A 26,931-nucleotide genomic window follows, 5' to 3' on the forward strand; every position below is an offset into this window, starting at 1 on the left:
TAAAAATTTAACTTTTGGTCTTTCTCCTGTATTTTGGGTTATTTCTTTTCTTTTTTAATTTCTTTCTTTCCTTATTCGTTATATAGTATTATGTTTTGATATTCCATTGTAGTATTAATATTTTCTTTATAGTCATCTTATTCTAATCGACTGATTTCTTGACATGAATGTAATATTTTATAGCGCAATATCACTTAACTTCCATTATTACTTTAAAGTAAATGAAATTGAAAATTTCTTGTGCTCGAACTAATATATAAAGAAAGAAAATTTGATGTTTTATAACCGTCATCAAATATATCTTCTACACGTGACAGAAACTTTACTCTGTTTTTCCTTTTCCAATTTCTCGTATATTGATAATTCAAATTTGAGATTTTTTATTACTAATTTCAGCTTTTAATATATTCTTTTAATATTTCCTATTCATTTCAAATTCTTGCTTTTTATTCATACAAATTTGTTGTTAACGTTAAGTTTTAGATTAAATATCATTACAGTAAATTTTATTCTCATATAAAATATTATATTCTCCTAACATGTTTTGCTGGAATTAGATATCGAAATGAGTTTTACTAAAAATAAATTGTTTTTATCTTTATACTGTGTAAAAACAAAAGTAAATAAGTTTCACTTTTTTGCTATGAAATATCTATACATACAACATGGTAATACTTTGTAGAACTACTAAAGTTGGTGAAGTTGTAACGATACATTATTGTTCTAAAAATTTTGGGGTTGAATACATATCAAGATGAACATTAAAAACATTTATTTCATCATAGAGTGGCTACGCCGTTCTTCTTGATGGTGTAGTACCATCTCTCAGACCTTCTTTCGGAAGGTCCCCGGATTCGATTCTCGAATAAACATGGCATTTTTTTAGGCTACAAAATTTTTCTATTCCATATCCTCACTCAGGGACTTCAAAATTATGGGGTGAATTAATTCTGTAAAAAAAGGGAATAGAAGTAGGACTAACTTTAATTGGGCAATAATTTATTGTTATTAAAGTGAATAAATAAACAGCCTCATGAAAATTAAATAACTGAGAAAATGATTCCCATTTTTAGTGGGGATTTATATAATGTGTGTTTCTAATTTCTTTAGTTTATTTATCTTATACTTTATACATTAAACTACGGACAAAGAGTGAAAGAGTAATAATTTATAAAAAAGCAACTTCATATGGAGATGTAAATTTTAAAAAGGATAAATAGATAATGGTATGAACATTAGAGATGAGCGATAAAACTGTTACAGTCATAAAAAAATTTACGAATGAAAAGGAAATAGCGGAAAGTAAAGATCGATAAGTAATATTCTAATACCTTCAGAATAAAAAATAAAAAATAAAAGAACGATACTAGTATTGAATATGAGAAAGAGAAGAATAAAAAGAAGAAAAACTACAAAGATCTAAAGAAACATGTAGATATCAGAAAGTATAGAAAAAGAAAATATAAAGGAGGCGATTCAGATTGATGTTAAAGAACCGGACTTATCCTTATACACGGAAAAAAATACCATGTTATAGAAGAAACGAAAGAAAATCTTTAAAAGTAAATGTCATTCTTTTTTTAAAATTTAACATAATTCCTAACGTCATACAAAAAAAAATTACCATAAAAATTATATTTAATTTATTTTAATAGGTGATTAGACTTACATATAAAGGTATGATTCAATATCTATTTAAGATCTCGGTGGCGGAGTAGTAGCGTTTCGGTCTTTCTTCCGAAGATCCCGGGTTTGAATCCCAGTCAGTTACAGCATTTTTCATACGCTGAAAAATTCCATTTCTATATCCCACGCACATACTTCAACCTTATGTAACTATATCACCAAACAAACAAAAAATTACAATTCTGATTCTATTTGCATCTTAATAATAATTATACAACTTGATAAATGAAAAATTTACTTAAAAAATTCTTTAAAGAATTTACTAAATCAAATGTAGTACTAAGTTAAATACTATGTTTAGCGTATTTGGGTACAAAAAATGTTTTTTTTTTTTAAATAATTAAAAAACAAAAATATTATGGACCATTAAACTGTTCTCTTCGTTTGAAAAATATTATAACTGGACAAATTTATTTACTGGAATTTTTGTGAATTTCATTTCATATACGTTTAAACTAATAATTATAAATTAAAATAGTTTACACACAAGAAAATTAATAGGAAAATATTTAAATCTATTTTAACAGATGATTACTGATTGTTTGCATACTAAAATCTAACAGTTATTTTAACATATAATATGATAAAATTTTGTAATGAAAACTAAAAAATTAGAGGTTTTTATGAAACGTTTAAAATATTTTTGTATGTAAGTCACAATACGGAAGCGTACTTTTTTAACTAATGATACATTACAAAGCTATTTTATAAATTTAGTAAAATTTTAGTTTCGTATTAGGTAAATAAAAATTCAGTAAACAGGCCAGATCCTTTCTCTATGTTTATAACATGAGAAGTTCGATTAATAAAATTCATTACAAGGATAAAAATAATGGATAACAAATTACTAAGTCTTAAACAGTAAATGAACATTTTTAGCTAGTAAGCCTTAATAAATAATTAAGTAAACTTAACGTAAACTGCAATGGGACAGAAATGAAAAATATTTTTGCCTCCCAAACGTAATTAAAAAAATAATTAATTGTAAAAAATTTAATTGTACAAATTCGTTCATATTTTCCTTTTAATTATTTTTTAATATTAATAAATAACTTCACTTAATCAACTGATATCCAAATAAACAAATACTAACTCGTATAAATAAACAATTAGAGAAAACTATATGTGGTTTAAAAAAAAAAATATATATATATATATATATATATATACATTTTTTTAAATAACCTATGTATAAACAGGTTATCTTTGAGTTTTTCTTAAAATTAATTTATAACTTTTATTTTTAAACCACATATAGTTTTCTGTAATTGTTTATTTGTAGGAGCTACCCTGGAGCCCACCCGGGGTCTACCCCATGGAAACCGAGCACGTTTCGCCATTCGCGTCTAGCCAGAGGCCTCCTCCTACCAGAACCCGCAGTGTTCGTTACCATCATGGTTAAGAGACTAATACTGATAAACAACAATTAAAGTATTTAGTGAAGCCTAAAAAACTAACTAAATTACAAAAAAATAGAAATAATAACTCCGGTAACTGAAGTACATACGTTCACCTTTGACGAAGAAAAATTCATAACTTAATTCTGTTGACGGTATTAGAAATATAATAATGAAGTAAAAGGAATATTTTAACAAATGAATCCTGCAAATTTGAAAGCAACCGGTTGGTTGAGTCTCGCGTGATGAGAGAACAAACAAAAAACATTCGGCTTTATATATCTAAAAGGTGTAAATTATATACAGATCCACAATCTTTCGCATATATATATATATATATATATATATATAAATATATATATTTATATATATTTTACATATTTATATATATAAAAGCGAAGTGTGTGGATTTGCCTCTTCAGTTTAAGATATTAAAGGTTCTAAAGATATTCATTAAAGAAACAAAATCTAATCCTTTTACTTATATTTATGCTTCTTATATTTCTTTCACCATGGCGACAGTGATCTGATGATGTAAAATGAATAATTCTTTTTCTTTAATGAATATCTGTAAAATATTTAATATTTTCACAACAAAGAGGATAACAACCACGTTGGTGGTCTAGAGCGGAGCCCTGACCACATATATATATATATATATATATATATATATTTACGTAACTACGCATATATCTAACACACCCATACTTTGATCACCTTTACACTAAATGAGCTGAAGGTTTGTACCTGTCTTTATCATCCGATCTATCGAAAGGCTTAGGCGGAACGGGCGAGCGAGGTTTGTTGTACTATTTAACCGGATGACATAATCCGATTTCTAATAACATGACACATTTTTATATAAAGTGGAAACATAACAGACTAGTACAATACAATGACTAAACAATTGGCACACTAGACACTGTACACAAGACATAGCAATTGGGTAGGGGCAAACTTTCAGCTAACGTATTGTACCACCCAAAAAATGAATACACTAATAATACAGTTTAAAAGGGAAAATCGGATTTAAAAAAATATTATTGTTTTATAATAACAATAATCTATTGATTTTGATGTCTATGTTTAATTTGAGAGTAGTTTGACAAAAAATTCAGAAGAATAAAAGGATTCAAAGTATTGGAAAAAAATTTTTTCTATTAAAATACTGACAACTGCTTTTTTCAGATTTGATTAAACCGGCGAGAAAAAATCGAACTTAAAGAAACACCTATATATCAATTTTCTTTGTTTCTTTCAACCTTTGATTATTTTAGATTTTATGTGTGAAATTTTACCTTTGTAAAGTTTAAAAACAACTTGAAATATACTATACAAAATAATCAATTAAGACGGCAAAGTTATAAATAGTTAAACTAAATAATAAAATCAATGTTAGTAAACAATTAATAAAATGAAATTATAATTAAAAATTTAGTGGTAAGCGATTTATGATAACGAAGAAAAAACCTTTTTAAACTTTAATTTTTAAAAACTCGCTTTTAATTAAATGCTCTCAACCGAATATTTTTTAACAATTCTTTTTAAAATTAACTATTTCGGCCTCTAAGGAAATTTCCTATAATTTACTTTAAAACTAATTTCTTTTATATCTAATGTCTTTGTTGTAATCTGTTAAATTAGAGAACAATATGCATTCCCCCATGGTCCAATGAGATGAGGATGTGTAGTATGGCATGTAAATAAGTTGTAGACTTGTATAGTTTCAGGCCGACAACTCCTGAGATGTGTGTTTAAGTGAACCCCAATCATCCGGTAAACACTTTCTAGTATTCAAACCCGTATAAAAGCAATAGTTTTGTAACACTACTGAAGTTGGTAAAATTGGAACGATACATTTTTGCCCTAAAAATTTTGGCTTTAAATATTTATCAAGATGACACTAAAAACTTCAATTTCATCATGAAACGACTACGCTGACCTTCGTCGTGTGGTGATTCGTCTCACCCCTTCATCCGAAAGGTTCCGGGTTCGAATCTAGATCAGATATAGGGTTTATTACTAGGTATGGGTTTTATCTGGTATTAAATTTTGTTATTTACAGGATCTGAACCGCAGAACCTTCAACTTCGAAAATTAGCTATTAAACAAGTCATTTGCGATGACAGTTATACCACTAGACCAGCCCAGTTAGCTAAATTTAATTTAATATAGATTTTTAATAAATGGAAACTAAAAATCAAAATATACTCTAAAATCATTTTTGAATAGTTTTAACTGTTGTGTAAAACACACAAGAAATTGAAATATGTGTCCCATTAAGTGTCGGATAAGTAAAGTTTTCTCATCATCATTTGTGAGAATTTTCACAGTAAATATACAAAAATTAAACAGGTTAATCTACTCTTCTTTTTATTTTTGGCCAACAATTTTGCATATATTTTTATTTAAATTCTAATTATTTTATGATATTTTTGAAATATTTCTCTTTGTATACATGGTCTATGTGTGTAATATCTATAACAAATCGTTGTTTACGTAGGTCTATGTGATAGCAGAAAATTATGAATTAAAATAAATAATGATTAGTATTAAATTACATCATAAATGAATAAATCTCTTTTATCATAAGAACAGTATTCTACCTATTCACAAAATAAAGAAAATTCCCCGAAAAATAGTTAAAATATTACAAAAATCAATTTATATAATTCTGTAACTGACTTGATGTACAGCATTTGAAAAGATCCAAATGACAAAAATTTTAATGATAAAAACGAAACTATTTTTGTAGAAAAGCAAACATATTTAATATATATAAACAGTCAATGTTAATATATTTATGCTTTTTTGAAAGAAATTTACCCTTTTGACAACATGAAAGTTTGAATTTTACAATCTATATAGTTCAGTAGTGTCTTTTAGAAGGTTGTCGAAAACCATTATTATCTCATCGAGTGTGAAGACGGGATTCTTCAATACTACTGTGCAACCCGTTCCATTCCCCATTTCATCCATCAAGACCCACCCCTTCTTATTCCATTTTCTTTTTCGTCATATTCTATTATTCTTATTGCTGCTTTATGTACCAGTACCAGAATCTATATACACAACATAAAATACGTTTGATCAATATTTTTTATACTTGCACACACATGCACATTTTTTAATGATTATGTTATTTTATTTGGGTTTTACTACAATACATATTTCTTGTTTATTGTCAAAGAGGCTATGTTATGAGAAGAAATAAAAAAATCTCCTTGAAATATAAAATAACTGATGAAATAATATTGTCATTTTATTTTCTCAGAAAACAAGCAATGAATATCAAAATGTTATAATGGAAAGTTTTCTCTATAATTATTTTAAACTTATTTTGTATTACATAAAATATGAAACATTATAATGAATTCAAAAACTAGCTTTTATTGGTATACATATATAAAAGTGTCTTAAAGGTATACTTTTAACGTATTTCCTTCAAACTAAAATGAATTTTATGACATTATTGTCATTAAGATATATAGTTTTACGTATATAAGTCTAACAGTTGTCTGGTATACATTAATAGTCTCGATTTTTAAGATATTATTACTATAATGACTACTTTTTCTAATTTTTAAAATAAAATTGGCAAGTTATGAAGATGATACAGTAATTTTATTTTTGTGATAAAATACAAAGGAAAGTATTATATCAACTTAACTTGAAAATAAAAGAATACGCAGAAGCTGATTAAAGTAAATAATTTAACATGTTTACTTTTTGATAAAAAAAAGGAATCAAATAATTTGGTTTTTTTTAATATTCTTTTGATGTCAAAAAATGTTTGTCATTATTTTTAAATATTATTTTACTTTTCCTCAATCTGTTCTTCCATATGAAATATTTTGATTTTATCTCTTGGGAGAAAGTTTCTAACTTGGATCGTCTAGTAAAACATATATTATTGATTAATGATTATACCCATTACCCTGGTTTTTTCAAACTTTACCCACTATGATCTCCACACACGAGGAGTGTGGAGGTTATATGTAAACTTCCTTCAAGCTCCACTGTAAGAAGGTGACCGGATGTAGGAGGAAGTGGCATGTGGAGAAATCACCCTCCTTTGAAGAATAGTTAATGTAAAAATGTAGTTGTGGGAATGTAAATTGTCGCGCGTTCAAGACTTAAAAATAAAAAATTTCTTATAAATACAATTTATTACTCTAAAACCATAGAAAATAAAATTAATAATGATAATAATAATTTTTTTTTATCTGCATTTTTATGGGCTAAGGTCATTCATTAGCCCTCATCACATTCTTTAAAAGAAATTACTATCACCATCTGGATCGACATTTGTAAGGGTGTAAAGGGCCCTTAGATTTTATTTAAAAACACAAACTACACAAAACATTAAGACATAAAAGACAAGTACAACACACAACACTTACGGGGTGTAAAGGGCCCCGATATTAAAATTTGAGATAAGGTTCTCAAAAGACCATGAAATTAAAAATTCAACCCATCAATACCACATCCTTCATTCTTTCTTCTACGGGTCTCGTTTATAGTTTGTTTAAACACCCTCGGGGCGACCAGAACCGCCGTTGAGCAGTATATCAGTCGCGCCAGGGTGCCGTGGCAGTTGAATCCTTCTTATAAACAGGCTATAGGCATGCAGCGCGCACACCCATAGCCTCGCGCCCTCAATCCACCCTTGAGGGTCCCCCATGCCATCATCGGACACACCCCGACTCACTGCTCTTGAACGCAGGTGAACCAAAAAGGCCTAGGCAAGAGGGCTACCTCCCGTCACTATACGTGCCACGCTTCGAGACTCCCTTATATATATATATATAAAACTACCGCTTAGAGATTCTTTTGTCACAGCGTTAAACTTTCATTTTATAGACTTTTAAGAAGTCCACTGGCGTGTAAAAAAGCAACTATATTTTCTTCATTTCCATTATCCAGATCAGCAGTAATATTATTTCTAAGACGGAACCTCTTTCTGAGGTCCTCATATATGGTACACTCTTCTATTAGATGCTTGATTGTCAGTGTTTTATTACAAACACCGCACATTGGTCTCACTTCGCCGGTTAACAAATATGAATTTGTTAATCGGGTGTGACCGATAATATATATATATAATAATAATAATAATAATTATTATTATTATTATTATTAATTCAGATAAGGACAAGATTTGTTTAAAGATAGTTAAATTATAAAAACTAGAATACAGTCTAATTCAGCAAAAGCGTTGTAATAACTGCTAATACCTAATATTGCATTAACAACAAATAAAATTAGACAACTCTGAAGTTCATACAATTCAATCTTCTGCAAATATTATTACTGTACATAAAATGGAATAGCCGTACACTTTATGAATGAATATAATACTGTCACTTTCTACTGTTTACCAGTAACTCACCGAACAACTTCCTGCATACAATCGCTGTCCACATTGAAATGCTTGTGACGTACACTTCATTACTCACAGAATTACTCACTTAACTACTGACTGTTACCGCTGATCCTGGCAATATTTATATCCCCAGGCCTGCAGAACCAGTACCCGCTTCATCCCTTAACTTTTGAAGCGTAATAATTCTCATCGTTCGTACCCTTAAATTTTCCCATAAAGTCTTATTCCGGTCCGGGAACACTTCTGGTCGAACAACAACCTTTGGAGGTGCCATTGTCTGTATTACAAAGAACAGATTGTAAAACAGACCATTCAGCCTGAGAAAAGGATTCCTTTTAGTTCTTTCTGGATTCCTTTTATTATTATTTTTCTTTTTTTTTTTCTTAATTGTAAGGAATCCGTTGTCCCGGTCCGTTATTCTGGTTACATTATCTTAACATTAGTTTATTTTATGATTACATTAATGAAGATAAATCAACATGTTCATTTAAAATATACACTAACACTGTTTATCAATATAACAAAACTTTTTAAAAAATCGACTGATAATTTTTGTGTTTCCTCTTATATTTTATTACCTTAAATTTTTCAAAAAGATTAACAATTTATCTAATAACACACAAAAGAAAGTATTATTATATATAACATCGTAATAATTCTTACAATAAAATACTCAATATTTGTTTTTTTTATCAATTAAAAATTCCATTAATTAAAAATTTTAATGGAAATTCTACTCTCTCACGGCGTCATGTGTGGCCAACAACTATTTACTGACTTCTCTTGTGCTGGATTCCGTTCCCAACAAGAAATACATATTCATTAACACAAACAAAAACATTATCCCAGTCAGACCAAACAATTAATAAGTGAATAAAAATAATTATATACCGATATAAATAATATATTTATTTTTACGTAAACCTAGATTAATAATTTGCATTCCAAGATATGAAAACTTGAATTAATATTTTAATTATTTTGTATTATTAAACCATACAGCGTTCTTTTGATTAAAAAAAATTTCACTATTAGTCTTTTAAATAGTGTTCTATATTTATTTTACTTACGAACAATAAGAAGTTATAAAAATATTTTTACAAGTTAATAGCAAACATAAGAAACGTTTTCATAAAAACTAAATAAAAGTAAAATATAACAAAAAGTATTCAAATGCAAGTAATATTGAAGTTAAAATATTTGTGTAAATCATTAAAATCTTTTAAATAAAAGTTTATAAGAATTATGTAAAGAAATAAGGAAAAATTAAAATTCAAAACTTTTATTTTGATAAGATTCCAGGAAAAATATTACGTAAAAGAAAAGACGTATATATATATATATAAATCCATTTTTAACTTTAGAGCTAAGTCCAAAGTCCATATGCAAGTTTTTCTTATAATATAACCATTTGAGCTGTTAATACATCAAGCATTCCCTCTTTGAAAAAAACTTTTATTCCTTACTTCTAGTCGGCAAGAAGATTGCAAGTTCATTCATTCTCGGTTTACCATTCCCTATCTTTCTTATTCATCTTCTTTCCTTATTTTTCTTTACACATCGTATTCTTACCCGTTTTCTCTTTTTGTATCGCCTCAATTCAAAGAAAAGTTTGATGATGGATTTATCTAACAATGTAATGATTCTCCGAGGGATACCATTTCATTCTTTAAATTGTATCGCCTACAATAATATATATAAAATCTTTAGTATATTGCATTCCACTCAATCACTTTCACATTTATTTTTATAAAAGAAGTCGTCCATTCTAGTACTTCAGTCTTTCAATTAAATTAACAGAAATTCGGGTATTATTCGTATTATTTATTTTATTACAGTTAATATATTTTTATAGAAATTATGTTACATTATTCCAGTGATAAATTAATTGTTACTAAAATTCAGATTTTAATACAACGATTATATTAAAATTTTAGTTTTAATTATCAGTTTTCATTCATAGAAAGATAATACTTAGATATTTTTGATAATCCTTGTCGTAACTGTAATACAGTTGTGTCTAATAGACACACGACACACCCAAAATTGAGAGGAGGAAGGAATAGGATTATCAAGGATATATAAGTATTTCTTTATATGGATTATTGACAGCAAAAAACTTATAGCTTGATGTCGGATCCGTACCTTAAAAAAATAAATACAACAGGAAGACAATACTACTACATTCAAAAATAAAACACTAACTTCCACCTCCACCCAGAACAGTATAATACAACAGCAACACATACCACTCAGTATACAACAAGAAATGTTCAACGAAGGAATAATAACCTGCATCATACACGAAAAGTGTGAGCACGAAGAACTTCAGTGTAATTGTATATACTGTGGCAATGAAAATCAACAGTGTCCCGAGTAGTTCACCGAAAAACACACACAGGACGGACTTAGGGAATACAAACGAGACTTTGTAAAAACTTCTGGAAAAACTCACGATCATACGTCAACTTCCAAGACGGACTCTACAACGAATACAGAAGAGAATTGGAAGGAAACAACGAAACAAATACAGGTAACATTTAACAAAATAACACAAACAATGAACAAACTAACAGAACTAACACGAGCATGGGCATGGCCGGACCAAATGACAGACAACACAATACAGACGGACATTATACCCAACAATCCAAAACAAATGGAGAACAACAATCTACATTGTACCGAGACGTTGCACGACTCTCCTAAAACAGAGGAAGAACGAACCAACAATGACAGAAAAACAACTAACAGACAAAACAAAGACCCATTCTCACTGATTCGCCCCGGATCCGCTCAGGAATCTGGATTCCATTTTCCAACTTTTGGTGGGAGTGAATGGGAAAGTTATATACTTGGTATTAGTGAATAGGTCAAGCCAGACTATACCAAAAACGATCTGGTTAAGTATATTAACGATTTTAGAGCAAAACTACGCACCAAAACTGACATGGACACAACTAGGACACAACAAAGCAGAAGTAAACTGCTACATAACAATATGGAGGAGACAGCAATAGCGGCGATAACGAAATCCAGAACAAAAGCCCTATCAACACTACAGACGATCAATGCACCTCCACAATGGAGATTCATACACAAAACACTAATAACTCATTTAATGATAGACAAAGATAACCCAGCCCAACCGTCAGACTCTCAAACAGAAGAGAAAAAAGACCAATAAACGAAAGACAAAAAGCTTTGATAACAAAACGACTAAAACTAAACATAGAAGAACAGGTAACAAACACGAACATAAACACAGACACAAGTGATGGATACAGCGGATACAGTGTATTGAATGAATTAATGACACAGAAGGAAGAGGAACTCAATCGGATGATAAGTTCTGTGGATACATCTTCATTATCCACCACAGAAACCAAAACAAAGGCTGGATAAAGACATACAAAACATAGCCGCAATTCGGGATGTACGACCACGGAGACCACAGCCACATCATCTACTTCAGCGACAAACTAGGGGGAAAATCAACAGGAACAAGAGATAGAATCGGACGATATCTTTAACTTGACAGTGCGGGACTTACAGAAATGTATATCACAACGCAAAAGATGTACAATCTTAAGTCGTACATTTTATATTGCATCCGCAAAGGTACGGGAACGATCAATCAATAAGAAACAAACAAAAATTGTTCTTTTCTATTTTATATAGAAATTAAACAAAACGAAAAGAAAAACGTATATTTTTCAATTTAAAATATAAATTTACGGACATTTAAAACTAAAGTAATAATTACTTTTTTGTCTTCAGTCATTTCAATGGTTTGATGTAGCTTTCCAAGATTCCCTATCTAGTTCCAGTCGTTTCTTTTCGGAAAGTAATAATAAAAGTTATGTAATAATAGAATAAACTTTTTTTTAACATAAGAAAAAATAAAAACGACATTTCATTTAATGAAATATTTGTTTATGATTATATTTGAATAGATTATTTGAATGTACAGAACTGAGTATTTCAGAATATGTTGGTATTTGGTGCTTTCAGACACAATAAGGATAAGAGTAGAACACAATAGGTTTTTGCTCTGAACAAGTGTGTTACTGACATAGGACAAAGACTGCGATGTTATCGAGCTCTTTGTTTTGTTGGTTCTGTTGTACCACTTTCCTTTGTTTCATTATCGCCACCTGCAATCAACATGTGCCTTGAAGTGAACTCTGTCACCTTTAGAACAGGTAAGCAACGAAAATCTTGACTAATTGAATGAAGCAACGCAGCTATTCCACTATGTAAATAACTATTACCTAGCTGTGGGTGTATTCGTAATTTGACTAAATACTAGCCGTAATTAATTACTTTAGATTTCATTAACTTAAGTGAAATTACTTAAGGTATATTATACTACAACCATTCATTAGTTTTTCTTAATAACAAACGGTGTATTGTCCTGCAATATGAAATTCTTTTAGCTCATATAAAATAATTTACGGCTAGAAATTATTCAATTATAAATTTAATTTATTTTTTCTGAAAGGTGGTATGATTGTTACTTAATCTCAATAACCTTTTCGTAATAATGCATAATTCTGACGAAAATCAGTAAATAATGCAGCGTTTAGAAAGTATTTGAATTTTTTCAAAAGTAGTATAGTAATATTTTCTTTTAATGAAGTTCACATGTGCATTTTTATTTTCCTTCCATAAATTAGTGCAACACTTTCCAATTACAACGACTAGTTTAGCCTACAGAGAGACAGACACATGTAAACAAAATTGTCATCTATTTTTTATTATAAAGCAAATTTCAGACATAATGAGAAGTTAATATATCGAACTACTTAAAGTAGAAAAGTGGGTTCTTATATCAAGTTTTCGTTTTTGTAGGAAATTAAAATTAACAAAATTTTATTTATAACGTCACTACTGATATAATATTTAGTTGCTTGAAGCACTAAGCCAAAGCTCCTAAAACTAGGAGAAATTTTACTAAATTTATACTTCATTAGAACAAGAAAAACTTTTGTTTATAGAAAGAATTTCTCTGTCTCCTAGTTTTTCTTTATAAAAATTTGTATGTTATCTAGGTTACATTAACACAAAGTGCTGACTCTATGAAATAATTGAAATACTAATTCTATAAACTAATTTAATACTATAAAAGCGCCAATCTCAAAATAATATATGTGTTACCTATTTTATTTACCATTATCAAATAGTTCTTAGGTATCCTATCATTTAGTATTTCTGATTCGCCGAAATGAAATACCATTTCTCAAGAATTAAATAATAATAATACCCTTCCTTTCTTTTTCCCGTTTAGCCTCCGGTAACTACCGTTTAGATAATACTTCAGAGGATGAATGAGGATAATAAAACACTTTTTAGTGTTTTAGATTGTTTTTTTGGTTTATATTTCGGATACGGCATTTAGGGACTAAAGTGATAAGGATAACGGACAAGTATAGTAAGTTTTTTTGAATTCGGTCACGGACTAAAAAAGTTATTAGAGTTTTTTCAGCTTTATTAGTGAGCTATGGATATTGTGTTTTTTACCTTCTAAATCTGAAGATTTATAACAGGTGAATGGGTTTTTACGTTTCTAGTGCATCGTACTTTTATTGGACGTTACTATAAGTACGATCAAGTGAGTTAAAACTACTTTTTTAATAAGTTATATAGTGAATTTGAGATTAGAATTATTCAATTCATAGCGAAATTTTTCTAAGTTAATACACAGGCTCATACAGGCGTGTTTATTGTAGTAAACAAGGACTTGTAATTATTCTCTCGTATTACCGTCGTACGAGTAGAGATTTTTTCTAAGTCCTCAGAGCTGTTTTATTAGGGAATTACATTTCTACTAATATCTCGAGAACTACCCACTCGATTTCCTTCCTACCTGGACATAAATTCGTCCCAAAACCTTCCCTAACCCCCTACCCCCACGACCCCCACACAAATATTTTGACCCCATTTTCGGTCACATACATTTTTCTTACCCCCTCAACACCCCCCCCCCAAAAAAAAAAATTTGGGGCCCTACCCCCTAGTGGGTATTCGTAGAACTTGGGACGGCCCCCTGAGTACAGTACTATATCATGCGAAGACGTGGTTCACTCCCTATGGATGGAACATCCGCCCAAAGTAGCAGCACAATGAAAAAATCGACGACGGTCAAGAAAACCGATCTAAAAGGGAAGAAGAGGCTCCGTCAAGGATCTTCCGAGGAGAAGAAGAGGCACCCGATATAGTGAGCAGTCTAGCATACCAATTGGGTCTGATACTGATATCGTTGAAACAGCATTTAGGCCCAGGTTTGAATAAATACATTGCGACCCATGAACAGGATCTAAGGCGAGTATACGAGGGACTGAATGCGCTTTCTGAGCTGTCCTCTCCAGACACAAAGACTTCCCAAGCTACCCAAACGGACCCTATTGCGGGTGACGATTACATGGAGTATATTTTGACCAGCGATTTGCGTGATGAAGAACTCATTGAGCTCCTCCCTAAAAGGTGGCCTAACTCACTTAGGGGCAAGCTAAAGTTGGTTACTGACCTTTCACCTGAAGTCAAAGACACTTGTACTCTTAGAGATTTAAGGAGAGTAGGTGAGCAGGATATGGGTAACAAACTCGCAGCTGGTGACATCATAAAAGACGAAATAACTCTAATAATTTAAGATACATTATGACTCGAGAACCCCGGAAAAGGAAACCCTTTCTTCGATTGAAGGCGTTCAAAAAGATAGCTATACAGTCGCCAAATTCAGCGTGCCTTCTGGCAGGATGGGAAATTTTGCCAAGAAGATCATATCGTATATCTTCAGAGCAAGGGAAACACCTGTATATGTGTTAACTCTCCAAGGGGATGGTGGGACCAGGCACATCGGTAATAATCAAATCCCGATAAAGAAGGCTACTCCACCGGTGGAACAAACCCGAACAGTGATTGTTAAGGCAGAAGGAAAAATGTACGCGGAGCTTCTCCGGTCCATGAAGGATGCTGTCACCAGCAAGGAGGCAAATAACGTCATCTCATTGCGAAAGGGCCGTAACGAGGAGCTCCACGTTAGGATACAGGGTGCAGAGAAAGCGGAACAATTTAAATCTATCCTGAGGGACAAGGCTGCCGACCTTCACGTTGATATAAAAAGCAGAGCTGGAAGGAGAACTGTTTTGCACATCCGAGATGTCGAGCATGACACAACAGAGCAAGAGGTTATGGCCGCCATTATAAATCGCGTGGGTTCTAGCGAGGAAGTCAAGATAACATCCATGAGGAAAGGTTTTGGCGAGACACAAAATATTACGGTCATGACCTCTTACAGAGCGGCATGCAAACTGGTCGAGGAAAGAATAAGAATCGGATGGATTAGTTGCCGGGCGTACATCCGGGAAGATGAAGACAGGTGCTACCGTTGTTGGGGCACGGGCCACAGAAGGCACGAATGAGCCAGATAGGCTCGATTTGTGCTTCAACTGCGGTAGCAGAGGTCACAAGGTAGCGGATCGTCTTGAACCTAAGCAATGCCTCGATTGTAAGAGCGGTGAACACAGGACTGGAGCATGGCAATGTAAGAAAAAATTGCATGATTAGGACTATGTTAGCGAATGCCAATAGGAGTATTCTCGCTCACGACTTAATTAGTCGTGTTGTTGCAGACAAGAACGTAGACCTCCTTGTGGTCACCGAACCCAATAAATATGAAGCTGCCAAACATGGATGGACTGTTGATATGTCGGGAGATGTTGCCATTATTGACGTAAGTCATAGTATACAATGGAATTTCAAGTTTAGAGGTAGTGGCGTGGTGTCTGTTGAGACCGAAACAACTCTATTCGTGAGTGTGTACATTTCGCCCAACATTGCGATCGCGGACTTTACTAACTTAATCGACACTTTACAAGGTGTGATTACCAATTCAACCAAGAGGATCGTAATGTTGGGTGATTTTAACAGCAAAATGGTGGCGGCTGGCAGTCGACACACCAACAGGAGGGGACAGATCCTTGCTGACCTCCTGGACTGTAGGAGACTGGACTGCAGGTAGAGGAGGAATCAGTACCAGTGGATGGTTCTCTCAGAAGATATCGCGAGCGATCACCGCGCCTCTATCTTGGATTTGAAAGACGTAGATTTCAGGCGTGAAGTGCACTCCCCCCCCCCCCACCGAGATTCTCATCAGTACAAATACAGCAAATCGTCAACAGGACTGCAAGTAGACTGTCTGATAGACATCAACAATCACCTGAGGCTTTATCTAATATAATAAAGCAGGAAATGGACAGAATGGCAGCTAACAATACAAGGAGGCGCTCCGTATTTTGGTGGACTGCTGAAATTGAAGCAATGAGACAAGAGCTCCAGTCCCTTAGGAGAAGGAAACAACGTATTCTTAGAAATAACAGAGAAGGGTACCAGGAAATAGCCAATAGATACCTCGAGGCAAGAAGAACGCTCAATAAGGCTATTAAGAGACGTAAAAAGGATTGCTGGATCAGGCTCTGCGAAGAGCTTGACAGCATTCCCTGGAGCCAGGCACATCGTATTGTGACCAAAAAGTTCGGGAGACGTATGCCTATCCTCAATAAGACCAGTGTTGCAAAGGAGGTAGCCAGGTTGTTCCCGCATATCGTGCCTGATATCGTGAGATCCACACCTTGCGACAATAGAAGATTCACCATGGAAGAGCTACAACTTGCGGCGAGGAGTTTGGCAACCAAAAAGAGCCCTGGCCCGGACAAGATTCCCGCGGCAGTGATCAAGGGGCTGGTTCAGAAGGCACCCTGGGAGATGCTCGAGATTGCCAGCCACGGCATGGAGAACCGAAACTTCCCCGACTGCTGGAAGGAGGCCAGAGTGGTATTCCTACCTAAAGGCACCTCTTCGGAGGAAGATATAACCTATAGACCCCTGAGCCTCCTTAACATGATGGGGAAGCTAGTAGAAAAGATGCTGGCTGGCCGCATCTTCAAAGAACTAGAAGAGGGAGCCAGAATCAGTCCTAACCAGTACGGGTTTATGCGGGGGCGATCCACCGTGCAGGCTATCTGCCGAATTTCGAAATGGGCCGACGAGGTGAAGAGAGGCACTTGGCGAACCAGGAGAATTCCACTGATGCTGTCACCAGACATAAAAAACGCGTTCGGGGCTATTGGTTGAGGTCACATTAATGACGCAATTGCGGTTAGGGGCCTCAGCCCGTACCTGCGTAGGCAAATTGAATGTTACTTGTTCAACAGAGGATGTCTGGTAAAAGCACAGGAAGAAACAGTACATTTTCAAATGCACGGTGGAGTTCCGCAGGGCTCTGTTCTGGGGCCGTTGTTGTGGCTGGTGATTATAGATGAACTCCTTCAGAAGGAGTTTCCTGTCGGCGTCCAGGTCCTGGCTTATGCAGATGACCTTGCAGTCCTCGTAGAGGGAAGGACGGTCTTGGAGGTGCGGGAGAGGGTGTATGCGGCCATCGACACTATACAGGAGTGGTTGAGGTCCAGGGGTCTGCAACTGTCTACAGAAAAATGCCGGTGTATTGCCTTTACGGGTAGAAGAGTGCTAGAACCGTTCAATATTTCCATCAACGGTCATGCTATAGAAGAAGCGAATAACATCAAGTACTTAGGAGTTATCCTCCAGAAAAACGGTAGATACACCGACCACATAGTCAATGTATGCAACAAGGCAGAAAAGATGATAAAAAGTCTAAACATCATTATGTCATCGCAGAATGCCCCTCGGGCCTCAAAGCGCCGTTTACTGGCGACCACCGTCGTGTCTTCGCTTATGTATGCCGTTCCGGCCTGGTGGCGCTCTATCGCCATCAGGCGCAACAAAGAGAGACCGGCGAGGACACACAGGTGTGTGCTCCTAGGTGTTGTGTCCGCATACAGGGCAGTGTCCTATGCCGCCCTGTGCGTGTTATCGGGTACACCTCCTATTGACCTAATCGCAAAAAAGAGGGTGGAGAGGGCACAAGGCAAGCCAGAACAAGAGGTCAGTGATGCTGTTTATAATATCTGGCAGGAAAGATGGTCGCAGGAAGCTGTGGGTCAATGGACGAGAACCCTCATCCCCAACATCAAGCCATGGTTGTCGAGAAGATTTGGTGAGGTTGATCATCACCTATCGCAGTTTTTTACAGGACATGGTTCCTTCAATAACTACCTGCACAAAATAGGCAATAGAGAAGAGCCAATTTGCAACGAGATAGATGATGCTGAGCACACCTTTTTTGAGTGCAATAGGTGGGACACACTTAGACATAGTAAGGCACTCACAGGTATAACTCCAGAGACAACAATAGACTACATGCTAAGAAGCGAGTCAAACTGGAATAATTTTGCTAGTTTTGTTAGACAAGTTGTTCTACAGAAATACTCCGATGAGAGAAGACAAGGTGTTGGCTAGAATAGGACTGGGTGGACAGCCTTGCTGGTGAGGTCCAGCATGCTGCGGTGTGTTGGCACTGATGAGCCACCAAGGACTCCACGGGTAACAGTCAGGCAACAGCACACTGAATACTGAAGGGACCCGGCGCCTGGGTCTGGCATGGTGTCCAAAAGGGCAATATTAATAAAGAACTCTCAAAAAGAGCTAACCGGTAGGCCGACCTGCCATGCCGGTATATAGCCGGTAGGTGGGGAGGCCTATTTGAGTTTAAAGACACTCCCCTGGGCGGCGTAATACCAACAAGTCGGTCCGGCCCAGGGGAGCTGAGAGAAAAAAAAAGAAGAAAAAAAAAGAGAATGAATGAGGATGATATGTATGAGTGTAAATGAAGTGTAGTCTTGTACATTCTCAGTTCGACCATTCCTGAGATGTGTGGTTAATTGAAACCCAACCACCAAAGAACACCGGTATCCACGATCTAGTATTCAAATTCGTGTAAAAATAACTGGCTTTACTAGGACTTGAACGCTGGAACTCTCGACTTCCAAATCAGCTGATTTGGGAAGACGCGTTCACCACTAGACCAACCCGGTGGGTTAATAAGAATACCCTGGATAAACTCCAACTCCACGTCTGTGCAGTAACATCTACGCTCACGTCGGGGACAACAGGGAACGTCACCACACTTCGATACTTGTACTTATGTCGGCCAACGGGGCAATGGTTTGCACAGGAGCTCCCGGGATTACGGGATTCGAGGTTCCGAACTGGTTGCAGTCGTACTTCTCAGTTTCGTTGTTTATGGACGGAGATTGTTCATCCCTCTTTCGGATTGCGGAGCCGGATTGAGGATGAGCTGCTGTGAGTTTGCTCTGCCGATGTCTTGAACCGCCCAGTGTAAGTCAGTCATTTTGGCCCTTGGCAGGGATTGTCCCATGGGTAAGGATATAGAAGCCTTTACTCCTACGTGCGAACCCTGTTGATGGAAGTCGGCTTAGTGGGTCAGTCAGTACCTGACTCCTCGGCTCGGGTTAAATCTGTGAGAGGTGGCTAACTGGCTATTAATGATCCGAGGCATCCAACCGTCTCTCCGCCAGCACCTTGTGACACATTGACTGTTTGTCATATTGACGTATATACGTCAATATGCCATATTGACGTACTGAGTATGGAACATTCTACTACCACGGCAGAAGTTCTATGTAAAAACCCTCATCCTGGAGAGCCTTTGCCTTCGCAAGCGAAAAGAAGAAACGGAGTGAAGTTTAGCGACGTAGAAAATAAAGATCGAAGTAAGTTTCGACCAAAAGTAAATGAAGCGATGCCAAAATATTTGGTGATTAAGAAAACTGAAGGGGATTTTTCCACGATCAATTTCCAAAATTGGATAACATACTGTCACCTCGGTTACTGAGTGCGAAGAACACTCATTGGTGTTATGGTTGTGCCCTAAACACTAACTTGGTACACTAAATATTTCCAAAGGAATAGTTGTGTGCAGGAATTTGTTGAACTGCAGAGAAGATGAAATTGTAGAAGAACTCTAAGGAGAGAGTTCATGCATATTGACGACTGAATACACGACGAAACGGAGAAATCGTACCCTTTGCGTCGAATGTTTTGACATCATTGCGGTATTTTTGACGTCAGAAATTAGGATACACAGCAACGCGATGCACGAGAAAACAAATTTGCACTTGTGGCGACTCGTTGTACCCAGATGATCCGTGCAGGGACCCACCGATACGTATTAATCGTAATGGATATCAGAGTATCGGATCACGAAAATTTCCGAAATGTAAGGAAAAAGTAGCGATGTAGGAGGTGAAGACCATTCTGAAAGTCAGCTACTTTGAATGAGGAAAATCATGTTTCTCTACAATGGCAAAGGCCACATCTAATGTACAGGTTACTGCTGATCCTGATCCAACAGTTTCTTTTAAACAAAAGGACGTGATAAATAAAATAGCACCAGACTTAGCAAACTTAACAGAATGGATCATTGATCAAAAGATGAAGAAGCGAACACGTAGGGCTAGCAACCTGAAGCCGTCAAGGATAAAAGCAGATGTGACTAAATAAAAGAGTACTTCTCCACCAGGGTATGAACATTCGACCAGTTCTAAGATGAGAAAAATGAAAATGTTAAGGAAAATAAAAAAGAGATCTGAAGCCAAAGTGAAAATTGAAAAAATTTCCCGTTCAGGGAAGTAAGAAAAAAAAAATTAAAATGTTAGAAATGAAAATGTAGGACAACACACTAAAGAGCCTCCGAATGGTCGGAGGCCTTTAAGTGAGAGAAGGAGCATTTCACGCTTTAGCGGGGAGTGCATCGAGTCTCGTTTTACTCACCGCACCATCTGAGACAGTATCATCTGATGACGGCAGCAAGAATCCTCCGTAATTTATCGCGGAGGATCGGAAGGATCCATCTCCGAAGCATTAGAGAATCTTTTGAATTTGACATCACGGCTTTCAGGGAGATGGAGAAAAGAGCTTAAGTGTAAACCTAGGCGATAAAACTTAAGAAGTTAGTCCTTTTTTTTAATATTATTGAATAATTTTATAATTTATTTTGATATTTTTTGACATATCGATAGAAATAATTCGTGTGTTTTAATGCCGGGACCGAGTCTCGGCGGGGATGCCTCACTCGTGGTGTCCCCGTTAGAGTTACTGGCATGAAGACCGAGTCCCGGCTCCCGGAGTGGAGACCCAGGGACGGCATAGCCGAGCCTAGTGGATCCTATTCTGAGGGTTGAAGCGGGCGCAAAGTGAAATCCGACCAGCGGACCGAGACGTGGAGGCACATTAGAGTAAAAGACATTCCCCTGGGCTGTGTAATAGTTAACTACAGGATCCAGCCCGGGGGAGAAGAAGAAGAAAAATGGAAAAAAACAACAAAAAAAACGCTGGCCTCTGTGGTGCGAGTGGTAGAGTCTCGGACTCTACCATTCTACCGGAGGTTCCGGGTTCGAATCCTGGTCAGGTATGTCATTTGCACACATGCTACAAATCATTCATCTTATCCTCTGAAGCAATACCTAACGGTAGTCCCGAAGGTTAAAAAAAATTGTTTTTAAGTGTATTAATACTCGTATATTAGTTTTAAGTGTTTTTAAGTGGCAAGAGCCCTTTATCCTCTTGTCATCTTGTGTTTTGGTGTTGAAAAAACCTTTGTTTGATAAATGTATTTATTAGCTGATATCTATTGAGAAGACTAGTCTTCTGACTGTCTCCAGTGTTCTTATCAAGAGAAAAGAGATATCTTCTTTTTTTTTAGCATGTAATAACCACAGTAGTGTCAATGCCCCTAAACCTCAAAGAGAAAAAAAAAAATTATAATTCCTTCTTTTGCAACATGTCAGTTGGAATATTAAGATAAAATAACACTACCATTGAAACAAGAACTCAATTTACTAACCTAAGTAGAATAATAAACAGAGAGGCAAAATATTTCTAAATACAAAAATAACATTATTACTGCTAATATTATCATGCTATCTTCATAAGAACGAACTAACCTTTAATAATTAATAACTATTTCTTCTACTAAACCTTTCTTAACAACAACTACTCTGAATCTATTTAATTTTCACTTTACAATTTTCTGTTAACACTCATGTATGTGTACTTTTCCACTTGTTTCACTTGTAACCTAAATTCACCAACCATCCTTCTTCCCTCCAACTAACAATTCTGGTATATTGTTTGATCGTTAGCACATGTAACTCCCTCTGGCAAAGGGAGTGCATTGCATCCTTAAGTAACTAGGGAGTTATCAGGGATTCAGTCTAGCATGAAAGCTAGATCGGTAAGGACAAGCAATGTTAATAAGCAACATCTTATCTCATTCCTCTTCTTCTCAAACCTATTAGTTTAATCATTTCAATAAAATCAAATCTTTTTCCACATCTATGAAACACTCATTTCTTTTATCTCTTTCTTTATATCTACTCTCATTAATAGTTTTTAGCTCAGTCACATCCGCTGTACTTCTTACGTTCCTAAACTCACTTCGATTTTCTTTAACTATTTTCTTCAAGATTTTACTTAGACTTCAGAATTCTCACACAGAATCTTTGCTGTGTGTGAAATTAAAAAATTTATCTATAATCTTGATAGTTTTTGTTTGCAAGATCATTCTGAGAAAATTTATTCTAAACATATTCCATTATTGTTACATTATACAGTTTCATCACCTGCAATTCTCCTTAATTAAGACACACAATAACTTAATTCATCGAACTCTATAATTTTTTTTTACTAAGTACATTTTTTATTCCTTTTAAACCTTATGATTTTAGAATTGCTGCTTCTAACCTTCATCCTTATTTGTTACAATCTCATCTTCTGAATGGTAGTTCCTTGATATATTCTTTTTATCTTTTAAGTATTTCTTCTTTCTTTTTATATAACACTTTAACATTTTACTGGCAAGATCGTCTGTTTCTGCACTTCTTCTCCACTTATCAGTAATAATTTACAAATTTTATGGTTTTTTTTTATACATTAGCTCATTCCTTTCTTTCTTTCTAAATTTTATACATCTGAGAATATGCCTGAAAGCCACTTCTATGCTTTTGAATTACCTTCTTAACTCATTATTAACTTTCAGTAGAACCTTCCTGTTCTGATATTTTCTTCTGTCTTCATTTTTTAATCATCCATCTGGTAATCCACATCATTTTTTATTCTTCTTTCTTTAATGAATCCAGTTTTTTATGGTATTTTTTATATTTACCATAAAGTTCATTTGCAATTTTTAATTTTTATTTCTTCCCTTCATTAGTTGAACTAATTTCTATCTTAAAATCGTTCTCAGATTATTACTTTTAAACATCATAAACATGTAAATAAAGCACTCTTAAACATCATAAAGCATGTAAATTTCATACCAGTGCTACTTTGTTTGTTAACGATAATTTTAAATTTGCTTTCATTTTAGTAATCCTGAAACATTGAAGATATTTATTCTATAGTATTCTTAAAATTACAAATTGTTAGTGATTTATTGTAATGTTCATAGATGAGATAAGATTCAGCCAATCTTTTGTTATAACAAAAAATAAAATTTTATTATTTCAGGTAGGTATAATTTTTCTTTAATCCATTTTGTTGTATCAAAAACGAGTAAAAACAAGTATTGTTATAGAATTTCTTTAAATTTTTATTTTCTAGAATCTAGAATTCTTTTTAATGAAGATGTATCTTAACCAGTTAATTTTTTACTCATTTATTTTTATAGCTGTTTTCAAATTGGGTATATAAATTTAAAAAAAAATATTAAAAACAAAAAACTAAATTACATTTTCAATAATAAACAGTTTGTATTCATGCAAATGGTATTTCCTTTAATATGTTTAGAGTTTACATAGACCTTTTAAAAACTGTAAATCCACTTATTATCCAAACATTTTTTATCAGTAGTTAAGGCCAAAATTTAAAAGGCAGTATTTTTAATTGAAATAAGCAATGACTAAACCAACAGTATATAGTGGATTTCAATTAGAAATTACACTGCAAAGTTATCAATATAGTATATGTACTTGTAAAAGTATATTTAGTTATATTTTTCCGAGTCTAGCATGGTAATATAGGTATAAAATGACATTTTTCTGATTTAAAATTACTTAACTCTTCTTTATCACCTCCAGTGACATTTTATAACTGTTTTTCCTGAAGATAGCTTCTATTTTTGAAAATGACAAGACTTTTTGCAGTTTACTAACTTATAGGATTGTGACTCTAATACATCAACATGTCTTTTGTTTTATTTGAACTTAGGTCTTGCACATTACATGATATCTATCAGATTCTTGATTAAAGAAAGAACTAACCACTCCCCCATAATAAACACTTAGATTTTTATATTTATGAAAAGGTTGCAGTAAGCTACCTTAAATTTTCTTTATTTTTAATCAAATTAATTTTAATTCAGAAAAGTTTAAATGTACATTTGCATATAAATAATATGGATAAGCTGTGTTCCTTATTATAATAGATTGAACTTTTAAAACAAAAATCAATATTTGTCATGTAGATGAATAATGTTGAATAATTTTAACTTTGCAATACAACCCTGGATGTGTGAAGAGGCAGATCTCTTTAATTAAAATAATTCTTGCATACATTAATAAATAATTAGAACATAATAGAAAACAGAAACTAACCTTTGACTACCAATATTTTAATTTATGTTCAATGTATGTGGGTACAGCTTTTAAATTCATGGTGTATTAGAGTAAAACAAGATCTCAGAATAACTGAGTAATCAGAAAACTGGTAGTTTATATTAATAAGTATTAAAAGCAATACTAATTTACATGCACAGGTTGTATGTAAAGTTGCTACATTAACAGAAATGTATGCATATATACGTGTAAATATATAACTATTTACACTTAGATTGAAGCTACACCAAATGCTGTAATAATATGACTGACTTAACATAACAATATGAGTTTTTGAAAATAATTAACAGTGAAATAATAATGAAAAGTAAAAATTAAAAATGACAAACTTTTGCAAAGACAAATTGACCCAATTTTTTTAATAAAATGATTTTAAATAATTTACTTCAAATTGTTTTTAGTCTTAAAGAATGGTCCTTTTGACCATCATCACAGTAATTGGTGCTGCTGTTCTCAGCTGGTATAAACTATGTTAATGCAGGTGGTTTATTATTTTTTTCTTAATTTGCTAGATGGTATTTAGGATGTGGTTGAAAGCTGTGTTAGATTTGAACTATGTCTATTTATTTAGTATAGTATTTCTAGTTTTGTTTATGTTTTTAACAACCTGCAAATATGATCTTTTATTAATATACTTAAAAAAAAAAAACTAGATATTAAATGAACTCACTAATCTAACAAATTTTTTTATATTTGTCTGCCTATTAAAATAAGTACTGCAAGGTCTAACATCAGGTGATACAAGTGTGAGAATTGCAGCACAATTTACGGTAAGGAAGGTCACAGAAAATACTGAAAAGATTTGATAAGAAAGTGTTTTAAAATGTTTTATTATAAAATTTGCTTCAGTTTATCATTACAAAATTTTATATTTTTTAAATCAATATCAACAATCATATTCATTGACAAAAACATAGAAAGTAAGTTTTTCAGTGTTATTTAAAATATTATATAATTTAATATTTTAAGTTTCAATCCAAGATATTGTGATTTATAATGCAATCAAAATCTTACAATTAGTAACAAATAATTGAGATTTCTTTTAAATGAGTTTATTAAATATTTTTAAAACAAAAATAATTTTTGGCAAAAAATTCAGATAGGTGTTGTAATAAAAATGGAAAATGGTTATTTACATCAAACATTTTTTTCGTTACAACAAAGTAATTTCTTTGCGTTTTTACGTAAAAAAAGAAAATAATTTTTTTTAGCAATTTTGCTAACAAAGAAATTGCTTATTACTTGTACTTTTATTTTAAACAAAGATTTTATAAAAATATATAATTAAATTAATTTGTAAAAATATTACAACGTTTACAACACTTTTTTTCTATTTTATTTTTTCAATGAAAATTATGATTAGTAATATAATCACATCACTTTTGATATTTTTTAATCCTCCTACAATTTTGATAAAAGGCAACAACAGGATCATGACAGTTCTTCAAAAAATAAAAGCATTTATAATGTCACCAAGGATTTAAGTGTTTTTGAATACTTTGAAAAAAGTTTGATTTTCTTTTTTTATTTGTAAAAATTTAAAAAAAATAAAATTTCAAATTATTTCTAGTAGAGATTTCAGTGATTCAGTTAAATAATATCTTCTTTTAAACTTTAGACTTATGACCTAATTAGATTTTCTGAAAATATGAATAAATAAATGTACTTTTAACATTATTTATACTAAATTATAAGTGTATAAACTGTTTATTTTTCTTTTAATTTTATAAATACCAACGTTTTGTCTTATAAAATCCTCAAACTGTCATTAAATAAATTATGAAATTAAAAAAATATATATTATATCTAACTTTAGACTAACAATATATATATTTTTTTTCAAGGAGATTCTAAGGTCTGCTATTCTTATATTCCAAAAAAAAAAACAATTATTTCATCGTCAAAA

The 26,931-nt window shown here is 33.1% G+C and overlaps 2 protein-coding genes across 5 annotated transcripts in view; one reads left to right on the forward strand and one right to left on the reverse strand.

Annotated features, from left to right (window-relative positions):
• LOC142322266 (N(4)-(Beta-N-acetylglucosaminyl)-L-asparaginase-like) overlaps positions 1–26,931 on the reverse strand; it is an 869,152-nt gene that overhangs the window by 738,422 nt on the left and 103,799 nt on the right. The window contains exon 5 of one of the 3 annotated variants that reach the window (XM_075361162.1): positions 1,670–1,836. The exons of the other annotated variants lie outside the window; for them this stretch is intronic. The gene's annotated coding sequence lies outside the window, so the exon portion shown is untranslated. The remainder of the gene's footprint in view (positions 1–1,669; positions 1,837–26,931) is intronic. 3 annotated transcript variants of the gene reach the window in all.
• LOC142322267 (zwei Ig domain protein zig-8-like) overlaps positions 1–26,931 on the forward strand; it is a 694,854-nt gene that overhangs the window by 336,145 nt on the left and 331,778 nt on the right. The gene's annotated exons all lie outside the window — the stretch shown is intronic.

This window comes from Lycorma delicatula, chromosome 3 (genome assembly GCF_047948215.1).
Source record: "Lycorma delicatula isolate Av1 chromosome 3, ASM4794821v1, whole genome shotgun sequence".
Lineage (NCBI taxonomy): Eukaryota > Metazoa > Arthropoda > Insecta > Hemiptera > Fulgoridae > Lycorma > Lycorma delicatula.